This window comes from Bos indicus, chromosome X (assembly GCF_029378745.1).
Source record: "Bos indicus isolate NIAB-ARS_2022 breed Sahiwal x Tharparkar chromosome X, NIAB-ARS_B.indTharparkar_mat_pri_1.0, whole genome shotgun sequence".
In the NCBI taxonomy this organism is placed as follows: domain Eukaryota; kingdom Metazoa; phylum Chordata; class Mammalia; order Artiodactyla; family Bovidae; genus Bos; species Bos indicus.
Genome location: NC_091789.1, coordinates 66526113 through 66532444, shown reverse-complemented (window position 1 = coordinate 66532444; position 6332 = coordinate 66526113).

Below are 6332 nucleotides of genomic sequence, written 5' to 3'. Positions count from 1 at the left end.
CCACAGCTCTATCCTTCTATATCTGATTCTGGTGGGGTGAAAAATAAGAGTAATTTTGTAACATATCCAAGAAAGGCCATAAAACTCATTCTTTCTAGACACATTTAAGACACAAAGCCATACCTGGAACAGTCACAGTGGCCAGGTAGATGCCACTAGATTATTGGTTTAGGCCTATGTTTCAGGCTTCAAGGTGGACTGCCACTCAGAAAAGTAGACTGCACTGGGAAAGAAGTTGGATCTCTATATGAAAATTAGGGACCATTGCCAAAAATACAATGCTTACTGTTGCTGTCAGGTCTCTAAATTGTGTCTGACTCTTTGTAATCCCATGAACCCCAATATGCCAGGCTCCTCTGTCCTTCACTATTTCCCAGAGTTTGCTCAGATTCATGTCCATTGAATTGTTGATTCTATCTCACCGTATCATCCTCTGTCACCACCTTCAATAATGCTTGATGGGTTGGGGGGCAAATAGTAAACGTGCACTTCAGCCACACCTGGACAATCTATTAGAGTTGTCTCATGCAGAAAGTGGGCTTCCCTTGTGGCTCAGCTGGTAAAGAATCTGCTTGCAGTGCAGGAGACCTGGGTTTGATCCCTGGGTTAGGAAGATCTCCTGGAGAAGGGAAAGGCTACCCATTCCAGTGTTCTGGCCTGGAGAATTCCATGGACTATATAGTCAATGGGGTCGCAAAGAGTCAAACACAACTTAGTGACTTTCACTTCACATGCAGAAAGTATGCATTTGATAATGGACCACCAAGGAAATTTAATCAGAATACCAAAAACATCCAGTGTTAAGCCTCTACAAAAATCCTATTGTTTCATTATGTAGATGAGACTAATTTAGAGGCAAGAAAAAAATGGTAGGGATAAATGGGCCATTTGAAATGAGAAATATAAACAATGAGATGCCCCATGAGCTGGTCTGATTTAATATTTTAATATGTTTAGATCAGGGGTTAAAGCTTTTTCTGTAAAGGAACAGATAATGCTTTTGGCTTTGTGGGCCATTCATGTCCCAGCATGAAAGCATCCAAAGACAACATGTAAATGAATGGGTGTGACTGAGTTCCAATAAAATTGTATTATTAAAAACACCCAGTAGGCTGGATTTGGCTCACAGTTGGCAATTGTTGACTCTGGCTCTAGATCCATAGTAATGTTCTGTGTTTGAGTCTGGTCTCTGCTATTAGAAGTATCTAGATTTGAGTCTTGCCTTTTACTTACTAGTTCTGTGCATAATTTTCTTTACTATTCTAAACCTCAATTTCCTCATCTGCTTAGTGGGTATATAAATAACAGATGTCTATGAGCATTGGTGTAAGAATTAAAAGAGAAAAATGCACCTAAAGCACAATGCCTGGTATGTACTAAGTGGTTAGTATTGATACCTGGTAGTATTGTAAAGTCAATGGAGGAAGAAAAAAAAAAAAAAACTATAAGAAAATCTTATGAGAGGGAAGAAAGATGAGCTTCAGTGTTGTGTGTGCTCTTCATCTCTAGGGCCACCTGGGAAGCCCAAAGTTAAGGATACCTATTTACTAAACATTCTGACTACATTTCTAGGGTAGTGGGATTTGTGTCATGAATTACATCTCAGGAAAGAGAATAGCAACCTTCAGGGAAAGGTCTACAAGGACTCTTTCCTCAAGATACTGATGAATCTCCAAAAGGCCAAAAAATTATTGGATATTATTTTTAAAAGCTTTAGTAACAAAAAAGAAAATGCTGTTCAGATTTTTGTGTGTCCACACAAGGAATTCTGGGTAAGTGTGGGTAGTTTTTCACTGAAGACAGAGTGGAGATAGAGAAGGTTTAGAAAGGGTGTGCTGAAGAGATTACTGGCTTGCATAAAAGACTAAGACTTTTCAGCCTGGGACGTCAGTGTGGGAGGGACAGGTAGCACAGTGCTCAAGTAGATGTCCTTTTCTGTTAGATAGATCTGGAGATGAATCCCAGCTCCATGACATATTAGCTTCAATCTTTGGACAAATTACTTAAACCTTATGAGTTTACTTGTTTTCACCTGTTAAAATGCAAATACTGACAGGACTACTGTAAGGATTATGCCCCCAAATCTTTTTGTTCAGCACATTGTGAGCACTCAGTGACAATTTTTAAGGCTCTAAAATCATGTGTGAAATGATCAGCATCAAGACAGACTCTTCCATATCCTGGAACAATTGAAGGGGGAATGGAATGCCTTTAAATTATACCTAGATAAAGCTAATGGAATAAGGGGAATTCTTAAATTAATAGCAGACTGTAAGCTAATGGTATCCGTTGCCCCCATGAAGTATTAAAGAATGAAAATATATTTAATAAAGGATATATACACGACAGACTTATCATGGGTTAGTAAGGGAACATGATGTTTGATAGTTTTTTCTGATGTGTGCGTGCTCATTAGTGTCCGACTTTTTGCAACCCCATAGACTGTAGCCCCCTAGGCTCCTCTCTCCTTGGAGTTTCCCAGGCAAGAATAATAGAGTGAGTTACCATTTTCTTCTCCAGGATCTTTCCCAGAAGGCTCAGTAGAAGACTCAGGAGATGGGGGTTCAATTCCTGGGTTGGGAATATCCCCTGGAGGAGAAAATGGCAACCTACTCCAGTTCTTGCTAACATCATGGTTAACATAAAAGAGAAAATGGCTATATTCCTAGAAATGCTTCTTAGAGAGATAACTCAGAATTCCCTGAGGTCAATATAGTATGGGCATAACTCAAGTTTAAATGCCTTGCAAACTACTGTCAGAAGTAATCACTCATTTTAATTTTGGTATTCCTATGACAATGGCAGGTAACAACCATCAGAAAACTTCAAAGTCCTTATTGTCTCTTGGCATTGTAAAAACACTATAAACATTATTGAACTATTATTCAAAAAGACTAGTTTTTAAACAAAATCTGCAGAAAAACAGAGGCTTTGTGATAGCCAGAAACTTTTGTTAAAATCCTGACTCAATAAGCAAAAGCCTATCCCGTCACATAAAACAGACACACTGTATGTTCAGATTTCTCAAGGAATTTTCTACAACTATTAGAAACACAAATGAGATCTCAAAGTTCTGGAAGGCATTGATTTGCTATGTTCTTCTTTTATAGACTGTAGTCCAGAACATGCATTTCAACCAGTTGCTATATGAATACCAGTTATTAGAATGGCCTTTCTCTACTGAGTGGCTTTGGGAGGTGTAATTGGGTCAGTTAGTCTGGTCATGAAGGGTGTGACTTAAGAGAGTTGCCCTCCTCTATCAGAGATAAGTTCTGCCATTAGCAAGATACTGGTTTCAAATCCTAGTTCTGCCACTTACTAGCTTTGTGTGGCAAATTTTGAAAACTCAGTAGCGGCCACAGGACTGGAAAAGGTCAGTTTTCATTCCAATCCCAAAGAAAGGTAATGCCAAAGAATGATCAAATTACTGCACAATTGCACTCATCTCATACGCTAGTAAAGGCATGCTCAAAATTCTCCAAGCCAGGCTTCAGCAATACATGAACCTTGAACTTCCAGATGTTCAAGCTGGTTTTAGAAAAGGCAGAGGAAGCAGAGATCAAATTGCCAACATCCGCTGTGTAGGGAGCTGCATTAGGCATTACCGACAAAATGGAGGCACGGCCCCAGCCTCCTCCCCTCATTTCTCAGGCATGGACCCAGGATGAAGGAGTTAGGCCTTGTGATTCTGACATGTTTTTTCCTCTCCTCCGCTGAGCTGACTGAAAAGGAATATTAAGGTGCTTATTGTTCTTGAGCAATGACTTTTACAAAAGAGTGTTCCAGGATGAGCACATAGGCTGTAGCTTGAGGCCATGGGAGGGATTGCTATCTGAAGCCTATTTGTGAAGACAATGTTTATGGCAAAGGAGTTTACTGAATTTAGGGCTTAGAAATAATTAAAATAGTTAGAAGTTAAAGATTTAAGGAATGTTGTAAAGTTAGCATACTTTACTATAGCTTATAGAAGTTAGGAATTTTTAAAGACACTATAGCTAGAAGCCTTTTTAAGAGACAGTGAGCTCAGGTTGCTAGGGGCAAACAGGATTTAGGAAGATAGGTAGTAAACTAAGGAATGTAGCATGAGTAAATCACAAGTTAAATGTAAATGTAGCACAATGTAAATCACAAGTTAACTATAGGACACATTAGAAGAAGTAGATAATAGATGGTAAGGTTGATTCTGAGAGCATCACTGAAGCAGGAACTCTGTTTGAAGAGCAACAATGATTTATGGACATAATACATCTGGGTGAGGGGGAACTGAAAATGTCAAACCTCTGACCTAATGCTTTTGTAAAAGTATAAAAGAAAATCTTAAACTTGAAATACATAGGCAGTCCAAGAAAATTTAGAGGCTGTCTCATTACTCGCTAACACTGTTCATCTCTTCAGGTTGGATTCCTGGCCCCTGGATCTGGACTCCGGCACCACTAGATCATGGAAAAAGCAAGAGAGTTCCAGAAAAACATCTATTTCTGCTTTATTTACTATGCCAAAGACTTTGACTCTGTGTATCACAGTCAACTGTGGAAAATTCTGAAAGATATGGGAATACCAGACCACCTGACCTGCCTCTTGAGAAACCTATATGCAGTTCAGGAAGCAACAGTTGGAACTGGACATGGAACAACAGACTGGTTCCAAATAGGAAAAGGAATACATCAAGGATGTATATTGTCACCCTGCTTATTTAACTTATATGCAGAGTACATCATGAGAAACGCTGGGCTAGAAGAAGCACAAGCTGGAATCAAGATTGCTGGGAGAAATATCAATAACCTCAGATATGCAGATGACACCACCCTTATGGCAGAAAGTGAAGAGGAACTAAAAAGCCTCTTGATGAAAGTCAAAGGGGAGAGTGAAAAAGTTGGCTTAAAGCTAAACATTTAGAAAACAAAGATCATGGCATCTGGTCCCATCACTTCATGGGAAATAGATGGGGAAACAGTGGAAACAGTGTCAGACTTTATTTTTGGGGGCTCCAAAATCACTGCAGATGATGACTGCAGCCATGAAATTAAAAGACACTTACTCCTTAGAAGGAAAGTTATGACCAACTTAGATAGCATATTGAAAAGCAGAGACATTACTTTGCTAACAAAGGTCCATCTAGTCAAGGCTATGGTTTTCCCAGTGATCATGTATGGATGTGAAAGTTGAACTGTGAAGAAAGCTGAGCACCGAAGAATTGATGCTTTTGAACTGTGGTGTTGGAGAAGACTCTTGAGAGTCCCTTGGACTGCAAGGAGATCCAACCAGTCCATTCTGAAGATCAGCCCTGGGATTTCTTTGGAAGGAATGATGCTAAAGCTGAAACTCCAGTACTTTGGCCACCTCATGCGAAGAGTTGACTCATTGGAAAAGACTCTGATGCTGGGAGGGATTGGGGGCATGAGGAGAAGGGGATGACAGAGGAGGAGAAGGCGACGACAGAGGATGAGATGGCTGGATGGCATCACCGACTCGATGGATGGAAGTTTGAGTGAACTCTGGGAGTTGGTGATGGACAGGGAGGCCTGGCGTATTGCAATTCATGGAGTCGCAGAGATTCGGACATGACTGAGTGACTGAACTGAACTGAGGGTGGATAAGTTATTGAATAATAAAACCTTGCCCTGTAATGTAATTTAATTCTTAAATTAAATATCAGAAATGGATATTATATTTTTTAGTAATGTGAAATTCAATGAGTATCATTAACAGAGCACTGAGCACAATGTCTGACATAAACCAATTATTAATTCCTTTTCTCTAGATGCACACAAAGCCAGACTTTATGCTGAAAGGGATGTCTTCTACTCATAGGGAAAACTGCAATTCTACAAGGTTTTCCATCTGAAAGTAAATGGGATGGGTAGAATGCAATCACAGTTGGCTTATCACTGAGGTGGAGATATAAGAGAACCAGTGCCATGTGAGGTATATACTAGAAATCAGTGAGCAAGAAGCAGGTTTAAACAGACTGCAGAATTAAAGCCAATACCAGGAAGTAATACCAATAATTTAATGCATGAAAACTCAAAGTTATAGAGGCAATCAATGACTGTAAAGTGTGGTCCAGATACTAAGTTATTTGTACTGATTCTACACCTTTTAAAGTATAACTCACTTCTAGTACTTTTGTTTGTAAAGTGTGAGCAGTGACTCACACAAAGGTGACAGTGAAAATTCGTGACACTATAGTCCATTGAATGTTTTTTCCATTTTCTGGAAAAGTGAGACACAAGGATTGAGGACTCATAGTGAGGTAAGAAAGCCTCACCATCCTTGTAAAAGGGTTTACAGATGTAACACCAGCTTTCAGAGCTCTCAAAAGGGCATTAGGT